The 13,490-nt window shown below is 41.7% G+C and overlaps 1 protein-coding gene across 5 annotated transcripts in view; it reads left to right on the top strand.

Moving 5' to 3' along the window:
• LOC148009586 (uncharacterized) overlaps positions 1-13,490 on the top strand; it is a 226,133-nt gene that overhangs the window by 173,829 nt on the left and 38,814 nt on the right. The gene's annotated exons all lie outside the window — the stretch shown is intronic.

Genomic DNA, 13,490 nt, shown 5'->3' with positions numbered 1-13,490 from the left:
ACATCATGGGTAGTGGCAGGAGGGAGGATAGTCGACAGCTGCAGGCATTGTGAACATGCGCCATGTGAGACTCCAGCGAGGAGATAGGCCATGGCACGGGCAGGCCACGACATGCACCAGTTGACGGGAGCTGCAATCGCCAGGCCACGGCAGGCAGCGGACATGTCACGCCAGGCAATAGTTGACAGGAGTAGCAGTCGCGCGACGGGTCCATGGCGGTAGGCGCAGGCGACGTCCTGCTGGCGACTTGCTCAGGGTCAACGGACCCTGTCACACTTTTTTTTTCAAAATTGTTTAAAAAAAGAAAAACATGAAAATTTCAACTTCTACCCCCTTTCTTGAAGGGGTTTTGCGCGCCAGGTATAAAAGGTCAGATTTGTGCAATTGTGGTCCAGAAAATTTGGGGCTTTTCCCAGATTTGGGGAATTTGATGCAAAACAAGTAAATTTGTCTCAGAAATTGCAGGAATTTGTGACATTTTGCCTCGACATTGGGGGCTTTCATGTACATGCACAAATTGGGCTGAAATTTACCCGATTTCTCGACATTGAAGCACATTGAACCCCGTGCAATTTGGGGCTTTTGCAGTTTGGGCAAAATCTGTGCAGCATTTGGTCAGTTTATGTACATGCAGGTTGAATTCCACGCAATTTGGACATCAACACTTGGTAAAATTTTGGGGTTTTGCTGAAATTGTTCTATTTTGGTAAAATTGGCCTGTCCTATGCATGACAGAGAAAATGCAGATGCGTGTTTGATGCTTTCAGCACAAAATTTTGGGGCTTTTGGCCATTCGTGTCAAATTTTATGCCCGTGGATACATGTACAACAGAAATTGCAGCTAAAATCTGGGATTTCTCATGTAATGTGATGCATATGCCCTTGGAACAACTGTAATCAGTTGTGGAATGTTGTAGCACATGGTTTGGTGCTTCTGAAAATTTAATTACAGATCTGAAATCTGTGCTTCTGCGTGGTCATTTATTGCTGATTTGTACTTGTTTGTACCTTGGTCACTTGGGTGACAGTTTTGGGCCTGCATTTGCTGTTTTTTGGTCACATTTGGGCTGAAAATCCTAGCTGGCAGATATGACAGCAGTAATCTGAGGCACATAAAGAAGCTTGAAGGCGCACATAACTTTGCAGTTTGGCAAAAGCAGTGCTACAATATCCTGTTGCAAAAGAAGCAGGCAAAGCCGATCAAAACCAAAGGGGCAAAGCCCTCGGACATGGAAGAGGATGATTGGGATGAGTTAAATGAGCTTGCACGCTCAACCATAGAGCTATCAATTTCTGATGTCTTACTGTTCAACATTTAAGGTTTAAATTATGCATATGCTATATGGACTAGACTGGAAGAATTGTATGCACAGAAGAGTGCTGCAAGCAAAGTGTATCGGCTGAAAAAGCTTATGGATTTGCGTATGAAAGAGGGTACAACAATGTCTACTCACTTGAGTGAGTTTAACTCCCTTTTCAGCCAGCTGGTTGCCTTGAAGTTCATGATTGATGAGGAATTTAAGTCTACTTTCTTACTTTGCACTCTACCAGAGTGTTGGGATACATTCAGGACTGCTATGAGCAATTCTAATGTAATCCTTTTGCATGCTGATGTGGAGAGTGCTCTACTTATTAAAGAGATGAATCGGCAGAACAATGCATCAAGTCAGTCTTCTAGTGCTTTGCATACTAGGGGCAGATCACAGCAAAAGGGGAAATATGATAGCAAGGGACGCAATAAATCACGTGGCAAAGATGTTGAATGTCATCATTGTGGCAAGAAGGGTCACTTTAAATGTGATTGCTACAAATGGAAGAAAGAGAAAGGAAAAGGCTAGAAGACAGATGATAGCAAGGAAGAGAAAAAGGACAGTCAGCCTAAGAAGAGCAATGTAAAAATTGAAGAGGTGAATATAGTTACTCATGACAGTAATAGTGGGAGTAATGTACTCTTTGTCTCTTTACACTTTGGTCCACATGCTTTACTTACAGATACAGATGATGATATGCATACTTGGATTCTCGATTCCGGTGCTTCCTTTCATGTCACCCCTCATCGTGGATGGTTCTCTGCCTATACAGGGGGTCGACATGGTGTTGTCCAACTTGGGGACAACTATGCATGTGACATTTCAGGTCTTGGCAGTGTGCAGTTATAGTTTCAGCAGGGCTCTGCCTTTACACTTCAGCATATATAGCATGTACCTGAGCTCAAGAAGAGCTTGATTAGCATAGGGCAGCTAGATGACGATGGATTTCATACCACCTTTGGTGATGAGAAATGGAAAATCTGTAAGAGATCTAGAGTGATTGCTAGAGATTCTAAAATTGATACCTTGTATCCTCTCCATGAATTTCATGTGCGGGACCATGTTGTTGCTGTGACCAAGAAGCCGAGTGTTTCTTTGTGGCATGGCCAGTTGGGACACATGAGTCAAACAGGAATGAAAGTGCTCTCTCGTTTGGGTTACTTGCCTTGTCTTCGTTATGCTGATTTTGAGCACTATGATCATTGTATTTATGGCAAACATGCACAGACATCTCATAAATAGTCTCTTTCTTTGAAATCTTCTCCTCTAGAGTTAGTGCATTCGGATATATGTCAAATGCCAGGATTATCTTTAGGGGAAACGAAATATTTTGTCATCTTTGTCGATGATTCTACACGGAAAGTATGGGTTTACCCTATTCAAAGCAAGGATGAAGTGCTTGACAAGTTAAAAAAATTCTTGGCATTGGTTGAAAATGAGACAGATGAGACACTTTAAGTGTCTTCGCTCTGATAATGGTGGGAAATATGTGTCCAAGGCCTTTTAGGCATTTTGTGACAGCAAAGGGATAAAGAGGGAGCTCACTGCCCCTCATAATCCGCCCCAAAATGTAGTTGTAGAGCATGTGAATCGGACCATACAGGATAAGGTCCGTACGATGTTGTCTCATGTTGCATTACCCCATGGTTTTTGGGCAGAGGCTGTTATGACAACTGTTCACTCGAGAAAAGGAATCTCGAGAAAAGGAGAGTAGTATGCAACAATGACATTATCTTCCGGGAAGATCGCATGCATAAAGAGCCTAAAGAGACTAAGCAGGTTCATAGGGTTGTAATCCGGGAAGAAATACCTTTTGGACAGCAAAATGTCCCCACTGTACAACCGCAAATACCTGCTGTAATTGAACCTATAAATGCAGGAAAGGATGCTGGAAATGATTAGCCAACTATTGCCCATGATAATGAGCCACTACATGTGCAGGAATAGCCAGGAGAGCAAGCTGTTAATGCTAATTTGCAGGCTTAAATGCCAGGACAACATGCTGAAAATGGAAATTTGCAGGAACAGCCAGCAAACAACGACCATTGGGTTAGGAGATCGTCTAGGGCTACTAGACAACCTGACAGATTTATTCATGGTGCAAACAATGTGGCTCATTATGTCATGTTGACAGACTGTGGTGAATCGTCTTGCTTCAAGGAAGCAATGGACAGACAAGATAGGAAGGAATGGTATAAAGGCATGTTGTCAGAAATGGAATCTCTTGAGAAAAATGGCACTTGGGACTTGGTGCAGTTGCCTAAAGGGCAGAAAACACTTCCATGCAAATGGGTTTATAATATGAAGGTCACTTCTGGTTCCTCACCAAAGTACAAAGCAAGATGGATTGCAATGGGGTAGAAGCAAGAGCGTGGAATTGACTTTGATGAGATTTTCTCTCCTATAGTCAAGATGACTACATTGAGAACCATTTTGGGCTTAGTTGCAGTTGAGGATATGGAGCTTATACAGATGGATGTAAGGACTTCATTTTTACATAGCGATCTGCAGGAGGACATATATATGCAGCAGCATGAAGGGTTTGTTGAACAAGGGAAAGAAAAGATGGTATGTAAACTCAAAAGGAGTTAGTTTAGGCTGAAACAAGCACCAAGAGAATGGTATCATAAGTTTGATACATTCATGCAGTTCCAAGGGTTTCATAGAAGTCAAGGGAATCACTGCTTGTATACCAAGAAGGTAGCAGATGGCAGCTTGATTATCTTGGTTTTGTATGTTGATGACATGCTGATTTTGTTGGCATGGATATTCATGCCTTGGACTCACTGAAGCAAAGTCTTCATGGCAGCTTTGACATGAAGGATCTTGGTGATGCAAATCACATTCTTGGCATGCAAATACTCAGAGATAGATCGAAAGGCTTACTCTATCTATCTCAATAGGAGTATATCTCCAAAGTTTTGCAATGTTTCAATATGGAGGGGAGGAAAACAATTGGGGTTCCACTGCCTCCATATGTGAAACTCACTGCAGAGGACAGCCCTACATCTGGTGATGAGAAGGCTGAAATGGCCAAGATACCATATGCTTCAGTTGTTGGCAGTCTGATGTATGCTACGGTTATTACACGTCGTGACATTGCTTTTGCAGTGGGAGTGGTTAGCAGATACATGGCAACCCCTGGCAAGAAGCATTAGGATGTAGTGAAAGATATTATGAGATACCTCAAAGGCACAAAGGAGTTGTACATTTGCTTTGGAAAGCAGAAGGCATATGTTGTTGGCTTTACAGATGCAAACTGTGCTGGTCATGCGGACTGCAAGAAGTCCACTTCTGGGTATGTGTTTGCTTTCACAGGCAGAGTATGTAGCTGCCACTGAGGCATGCAAGGAGGCCTTATGGCTTTCACGTCTGGTGGGAGAGCTTGGCATGACAGAGTTACATGTTCTCCATTGTGATAGTCAGAGTGCTATCATGCTAGCACGGAATCCTAAATTTCATGCAAAGACAAAGCACATACAGGTGAAGTATCACTTCATTAGAAGTGTACTTGACAACAACAGCATTGAGCTTGTCAAAGTGCTTACAGATGATAATCCTGCAGACCTTCTCATGAAGGGTCTTTCTGTAGAGCGGTTTACTCATTGCCGACAGATGATGGGAGTTGGATAGATATATGTATTTCAGCTTTGTATATATCTAGACTTAGCTAATTCTTTTCTCCTCTTTAGGCACATTGCCTTAAGGTGGGAGGTGGTTGGGAATAAAGGCTCTCGTGCCTTTTAATGTGCTCGGGTGTGAACCTAAAAACCTAAAGGTACTGACTCGTCATTGTACCTAAAAACGTGCTTACTCTCTACTCTACTCTATCTCACTCTCTCTGTCTCTCGCTGCGCAAAACTACTGACTGTGTGGATCTTTGTGCCTCAACCGTCACTACACCCGATCTCTGACCTGGGGATTCTAGATCACATGTTGATAGTCTATCTCCTCATGGCAATAAGTGAATCTAATGAGACAAACATTGACTCATGGTTGGCTAATTGACTCAGCGCATTGGAAGATATGGATCATGTTACAAGGAAAGTTGTTCGCTTAGTGGACATGGCTACACCCCAAGGATAAAACATGGGTGGATTTTCTATCCTTTTTCCAGAAGTGGTTTGTGATTAATGATTGGATTGAAATTTTTTGAATATTGTTCAAAGTAGACATAGGGAAGAAGACCTTAGATACCCATTCCTAGGAGTTCAAGAATCTTCTTTATAAAATGAAGGCCTTAGATGACCTACAGCTTGCTCTATATGCATTCTCTTTTTGGGTTGCCTCCTCCAGAGTACTAGAATGAACTTTGAAGTTTTATGCAACCCTTTGCATTCCTTAGAGGACGTCTATAGATACGCAAAGAAATCTAATAACACTTTGGTTGCAAGTAACGATGGCTAGCTAGTCGGTGGCAGATTTCATCAAGTTGTCTCTACCTCTAAGCCAAAGAAATCCCCTACTCTAGGAGCTTTGCATCAGTCACCTTTGGGAACATGGAAGAGAAAGAAAAAAGACACAAAGCTGCTTGCAACGAAGATAGTTCAAAGGGTTGTTGCTTTGCAGGTCACTAGACAAGACACTTTGTTGCGACAAAGAATCTTTGCAGAATAAGAAAAGAGAGAGAGCTTCCAAAGTATTGGTAAATACTTTTGAAGATCCAAACATGCCTTTTGAATTTTCAACAAAGGATTGTTTTGTGGATGAAAGTAGTTGTTTAGGTTGTTCGGTAAATAACATGATCTTTTAAAAGGTTATTGATATTATTAACAACCAGTTGGCTATAGTTTTATTGGACAACGACTCTACTCACAACCTTCTTTCTTCTTGATTGGTGTGAAGACTTTGACTCCATGTGGTACTCGTTGACCTAGAGCATGGAGTTTGATATACCGAGAGTCTGGCTATGGATTGTTAGGATTTGATTGTATCGAGGCTAGATCTTTCAATTCAAAAGAGTCTTTGGATTTCCGATTGTTGAGTCTAGACAATGTGGAAGCCATCCTTGGCATGCCATGGTTTTTTTTAAGATCTTCCTCACTTTTGGTAGACTAAAAATTTCATCTTGTCTTCTTTGAGTTTGATGGTCGTTTTTATGTGATCAAAGGCCATCTACCCTTTAGGATCACATAATTTGATGCAAATATGATATGGGCCTTGAAATTTAGCAAGTATATGTTTCATTTGGATATTATTACTTATATTTGTCTTTATTGAAATGATTTAATCACCAACATTGCAATGTAACTCTCTTTGTTTTAACAATAATATTGAAAATGACTCAGATATAAATAAGTATTTGGATTCATTATTGCATAAACTCATTGATATCTTTTGTCCAAATTACTCGACAAACTTTTGTCATCTTGTAGTACATTAGATCATAAGATAGAGATGTTGGGTGGTGGTCGTCTCGTCTCTTAAGAGCGACTCTTTGTAGTTAGCCATATAGATTTTGCTCGAAAGAGAAGGGCGAGATTGCTAGGCAACTATCCAACCATCTTACAAAATGCTATATTGAATCTATTTAAGTCTGTGTGGGGCGTGTCAAACCTCCTTGCAAAAAAGGATGGCATGATGTGCTTTTGTGCTGACTGTAAGGGTCCCAATAAAGTGGCTATGAATAATTAATATCCATTACTTCGAATGTATGATCTTACTAATTGACTCTGTGGTGTATGCTACTTTACCACAATTAATCTTAGATTGGGCTACCATTACAAATAGCTTCTTTGTATACCTTGAAAATTGCATTTTGACACAGTATGGACACTCAATTTTTTACTTTGCGTTTAGGATTAACTACTGCTCATGTTACTTTCCGGCAGGATGATGAATGATTTATTTCCTCTATGTGTGGAAAAGTGGATAGTTGTTTTCCTTGACGATGTACTCATTTATAGTAGGTCGTGGAGGAACATGCAAACCATTTGCATATCATCTTATGTCTCTTAAGATGAGAATGCTTCTTTGGAAAATCATCAAAGTGCAAACTTTTTCTCATGGAGCTTTTATATCTCATACATGTCATCCCAGTTTATGGCATACAAATTGATTCCGAAAAGGTTTGAGTAATACTTGATTGGCCTATTTCGAGGACTAAAAGGCAACTAAAATATTTCTTGGTATTTTCAAGGTTTTTTAAGAAGGTCATCAAGGACTATGCTAAAATTGTTGAACTCTTGACACGTTTGCCTATGGATATTCCAAGCAAGAAGAGGTAGGTTAGTTTGCCAATTGTTTGGAATAGTGAGCTCGCTTAATGTTTCCAGAGATTGAGACGGCTGGTTAATATTGCATTGATGTAGAAGGGTGTTGATCTAGTTGTTTACATGGACACGAGTGTTTATGCTTTAGATGTTCTTTATCAAAACATCCGACCTATCGCATGTGGGAGTTGCAAGTTGACGGATACTGAGACACATTACAGGACTCAAGAGAAGAAATTGTTGGTGGTCATCCATGTGCTGAAAATTTGACATCCTTATTTGTACAATGCCCAATCAGTTATTTGGATTAACTATCATTTGCTAAAATGCCTTTATCAACTTGATCTTTGTGGTTGCAACGCGAGATGGGTGGAGCTTATATAGAAATTCAACTTGGAGATTCACTATTAGAAGGGTGCAACTAATATGATCAATGATGTCCATAGTCAGATTCCTAAAGGCAATGCCTTGTCTTTCTCCAAGATTTCAACCGATTTCTTTCTCTAATGAGAGATGATGATGCTAGTTGTATTAGTCTCATAGGTCATCTTGGCCTTCTAGAGAGGCTAATAGATCTTTCTTTTCTTTCTTTCTATTTTAAAGGGGCATGTCAAAAGGATCCTCATTTTGGAAGGATCTAGTAGATAGTCTAGGATATGCCTAGTAGCCTAGGAAGCTTTGGTGGTCTAGATGCTTGAAAATTTGCTATTGATAGAAAGACAATGGAAGAGTACTTCATTCAAAATAGACTATTGTTTAAACAAGCAAAGTGTAAGTGCCTATGATGAGAATATTCGCAAGAAGATTTTGTGTAAGTGTTAGGACCCACTAAGTGTGGGATACCTTGCGGACTTTAGCCCCGGTTTTTGATATTTTTAAAACAAGTGGGGATGTTGTCTCGCAGTCTATTGGCCATTGCTTAAGGATGCCATGGGAGTGATGTTAGCAGAGTATTTGTCAGCTCATGTGTGACTCTGAGCTTGATCTGGGCTGGGCATTTTTATTATGTATTTTAGTTTTTTTCTAGTGTGGCATTTTATGCCAGTGGAGCATTTTATGCACCAGTACCAGCATTTATTGCTCCCCACTTTTCAGCCTATTTATACTCAGTGGCTCCTCCTCAGTCAATACCTTCACCATCTGCAGACTCTGTTGGGAGAGGAGCCAGTGCCAGTGCCCACGCAACCAGTGACTCACTGTTGTATGCGACTGTCTCGTATTCAGATATATGGATTCCATTTCCCGTGCATACATCTGAGTTCTCATCTGTATCGTGTTCTTTTCTTTTCTCTTTTTTGTATTGTGTTTCAGCAATTTATTTCAGCACATGTTTATGCTTCCACCGCTGCTCCACTTCTGACATGGTATTAGATTTCAGGATCTGTGCTCCTGCTGTGTTTTCTTGCTGATTTCAGGATTGTTTTGTACCCCTGCTGATCAAACGACTGCTGTAGCAACCAGGCGACCTGTTTTGGGGCTGTTTCAGCCTGTGATTTCTGCAGTTTTGCCATCGCCTGCTGCCTACACACCCTCTACTGCCTGCGTTTTCCATCAGCATTTGTTGGCGACAGTTTTCTACCTGTTTTTCTGCAGTTTACAGCCTGCGTTTTGCTGATTCAGCATCTCTCATGGTTGGGTGACTGTTAATTCAGGCCGTTTTTGCTGTTTTTGGCAGTTTTTGACTGGTTTTTTTTTACTTTCTGTAGCAGATTTTGTCTTCTATTGATCAGACTTTGGGTTATATTGCATGTGAACTCTCATTTTCTGCAGTCCGTGCTTATGTTTTGGCTGTGTTTCCTCTCTAAATTCAATCTCTTCTCTACTTCTCTTCTTATCCTCTCCATATGGCTCCTCCGTGCACTTCCACTGATGATAAGTTACATGCACCTGATTATCTCACATGGAGTGCTGTCATTAAAGCTTGGTTTGTGCAGAAGCGGTGATGGTACATCGTCTGTGGAGCTATTCCTCGACCTCTCCGTCTTTTTCCTCTTCCTGAAGACTTTGACGAGGACAACCATGAGGAAGCGGTGTTCACATGGGACTCGGACAATGCCCGTGCTTACTCGGCGTTGCTTCGGTGTATTTCTAAAGCGGTCTTACCGGCGGTTATCTCCTGTAGGATATCTCCTAAAGTATAGCAGAAGTTGCAGCAGATGTACGAGATACCTTCCACCATGCGGGCACTCACACTTTATGGCTAGCTCCAGCAGATGAAGTTTGAGCCGAAAGATACTATTCAGTCTTTTCTTCTTCGTGTTGCGCAGGTACGGGACCAGCTTCGGCACATGCAATCTGCTCTTCCCGAGGCGCATCTCGTCGGGACAGTTCTCTACAAGCTCCCCCCGGAGTTTGATGGAGTGGCCAATGCTTTGCAGACGCAGACATCATCGACTCCTGTCAGTTTTACACATATGACCTCGATGCTTCTTGAGCATGAGACATCCTTGAGACTACAGGGGCGGCTTCCGGCACATTATGGAGGCGAGGCTTATGTAGCTTCAAAGAGGGGTGACGGGAAGAAAAAGTCAAAGGCCCAATGTTACCACTGTGGCAAGAAGGGACCTTTGCGGAAGGACTGCAAGACGTTAGCGGCTTCCAGGAAGAAGGAACAGAAGACGAAGCGGGATGTTGACTCTACTGATGCGTCGTCTCCTTCATCAGACTCCGACTCCGATCCTCCGACCAAGGTGAAGTCAAAGGCGCGAAAGGGATCCTCTTCTTCGGATCGCGGGAAGGGCTTGGTGGCCCCTTCCTCGGCTGCTTTCTAGTGGTGGTGATGAGGTCATCCCTCGCGACTCTCTTGTGTCAGAGAGGGAGTGTGAGCGGGTGTTCAAATGGGGCAGTCGTGCCTCATCTATACTTTTCTACAGGTGCACAGGTTCCAGAGAGAAACGTCCCTGACGCATCGACTTCAGTCTGGCGGAATCAAATCCTGGAGCTGGGATTGACATCCAGGTTCATGATGAGCTGGTTATCTGACAGAGCGTGGGAGGCTTTCGTCTCGAGCTCACATGAGGGGACACTTTGGCGGTTTGGCCAAAGGCGGGGAATCCATGGTCACCTATATTCAGGGGCATTTTTGACAGGATGGTCTTGTATGCTACTGCGAGACATTGGTAACGGACACAGAGACATGCTATGATCTTCTCTATTTTCAGGTGTTTCGTACGATCGACATCGACCTCAGGTTCTCTGCGAGGCACCTTGGTGGTGGCTTGATCACCCACTGCTTGGGTATCCATGGTTCTACTTGGTGGTTCTATAGTTTCTGATCCCTTTTCATTGTACTATTGTATTGTATCAGATCACCCATGATCTGAGAGAGGGTGTTAGCAGAGTATTTGTCAGCTCATGTGTGAGTCTGAGCTTGATCTGGGCTGGGCATTTTTATTAGGTATTTTAGTTTTTTTATGGTGTGGCATTTTATGCCAGTGGAGCATTTTATGCACCAGTCGGCCAACATTAATGCTGGCCGACCAGCATTTATTGCTCCCCACTTTTCAGCCTATTTATACTCATTGGCTCCTCCTGAGTCAATACCTTCACCATCTGCAGACTCTGTGGAGAGAGGAGCCAGTGCCAGTGTGCCCACGCAGCCAGTGACTCACTGTTGTATGCGACTGTCTTGTATTCAGATATATGGATTCCATTTCCCGTGCATACATCTGAGTTCTCATCTGTATCGTGTTCTTTTCTTTTCTCTTTTTTGTCTTGTGTTTTAGCAGTTTATTTCAGCACATGTTTATGCTTCCACCGCTGCTCCACTTCTGACAAGTGATTGGCACAATATTGGTCCCCCCCTAGCTTGTGTGCTACCAATCACAACCATCTATGCATGTTGTGGGATATCATGCACAAGAGGCCCAATTGGCTGCTCTTGAACTATCCTGAAATGCCTTCGTTGCACTATTGCTTGAAGTGGGGAACTTTTGCAAGGCATTTTTTGTAATGTGGGTAGCCTTGGATTGTGTTGTGTTTTATGCTAACTAGAATCATACTCATCATCGAGAGCTCCATGAGGGCATGATGGTTTATTTTAAGTCCCAAAAGGTTCAGATCAATAACTACTAGCAACTCCTATAAGTTATGTTTGAGGTATGGTGGTTCTTACTAGATTACTAAGAAGATAAGTAGCAAGCTTTATGAGTTGGATTTAACCTTGGATATCGGAGTTCATTTGGTCTTCCATATGAGTCATTTGAAAGAATGAATGAGTCATTTGAAAGAATGATTCAACTTAAATCCAAATTGCTTCTTGACTATAGGATTACACAATGCCGATATATTGTTTAAGTGATCCCATTGGACAAATGGATGGCTGCTACATCCTTGGACATCTGGATGGCCGCTAGTAGCATTGATCACGGTGGTCATAAAGGGACCTAGTGCGGATGTGCTAGGGGCACTTTAGGGTTAGGGTAGTGTGGTCCTATTTATAGGACTCAAGGCCCTATTGTGCACATCATTATGTGATTACCACTCTTGGACTCTTGGGCCTTGGCCTATTGGCTAATACGTCTAAATACTAGGTTGGTTTGGGTTGGTGATATGGGATGCTAGCTCTTGGGATATGGCCGTGACCTTGTTGTTGCTAGCTCCTAGGATTGATGGTGAGCCCACTTGGCTCTATCGCTGGGAGGCAAGTTTGATGTCCATCCGTTTTATGTTCTTTGCAATTGGTATGGCTTTTGTCATGTCTTGTGTGTAGGTTGGATCCTAGAGATGTTTCAAAAGGGAAGAGAGAACTTTTAATTGCCTTTATAATTAAATTTTGGATTCTATAAAGTTTGACTGAGGAGTCCATGGGAATCAAATGTTTCTGATAATGACAAATTGTACGTACAATTTGAATTTGTATATTGAATTGCATATCTTTGCTGATAATAATTTTTTCCAATAATGACAAATTGTACTTGGAATGTGCAATTGTATATCTCTTTTGATAAGAATCTTTGTCATTTATGAAACACTCTCAGTCTGTACCATGATGTTTCAAGGGGTAGGCAGATGCGCATTGTAGCTTTTAGTAGCACATAATTTATGCTAGAATTGATTAATGTGTTTACCTGTTTGTTACTATATTCTCTATTGCTCTAGCATTCGGTAGTTCAGCACTTTGAAAGGTGTTGCATAATTGGTGGGCACATTGAAATTAGAGACAAAGATGTGAAGTGTCAGCAACCATTCAGGATGATATGGGACTCCGAAAGACAAGATTGATACCATCCCTTTCTGAAAAGTATGGAGTGTGAACAACCATTAAGAAATCTCTTTCTGAAAAGAGAAGATTGACAGTATGAATTTTATGGAAATGATTTACTATTCTGTAGTTCAGCACTTCAAAATGATACAAAACTATGACGTGTCAACAACCATTAAGGGTGATACAAGATTCAACAAGACAAGTCTTCTGAAAAGAGGAGATAGATTTTACATGGATATTCATTTGTAGACGTTTGATCACGTGAAAATTGCAGCTTATGCAAAGGTTCTGATAAACTGCATTTGCCAAACTAAAAGCCCAATGCTAATTCTAATTGTTAGATTGTAGTTTTCTCGAATTCCGTTTCTTGTCTCGGATGCCAACTGCCTAATGAGATTCGGAGCTAGGCTTGCTCTTTTTCTTTTCACATTTGACTGCTTGTGGGAAATGGAAGGGCGAAACTGTTCTATTGAGGTGAAACTGTTTTATTCTGGTTATATCGGAATTTTGGAGTCCACAAAGTCTAAAAAGGGTAGTGGACCTCTCTCTCTGATAGTGAATAGCGGTAATAAGGATTTGCAATTATATTTATTCTCTGGAGCTTTCTCGTTGTGAAAACATTATCAGTCAGTCCCACGGCAATGTAAAGGTGAGCCATGGTACTGTCACAAAGAGTTTGGCCATTGTAAGTGTTATTTAAATACAAGATCTTAGCACATACTTTGTGTAGAATCGTTCTTTTCTTTCCAATTTTCATTGCAC

The sequence above is a fragment of the Lygodium microphyllum genome, chromosome 30 (assembly GCF_053477565.2).
Source record: "Lygodium microphyllum isolate KBCC chromosome 30, Lygodium_microphyllum_v1.1.10, whole genome shotgun sequence".
Classification (NCBI taxonomy): Eukaryota; Viridiplantae; Streptophyta; class Polypodiopsida; order Schizaeales; family Lygodiaceae; genus Lygodium; species Lygodium microphyllum.
Note: the sequence above shows the minus strand (reverse complement) of the source record. Positions and strands in the feature narration are given on the sequence as shown.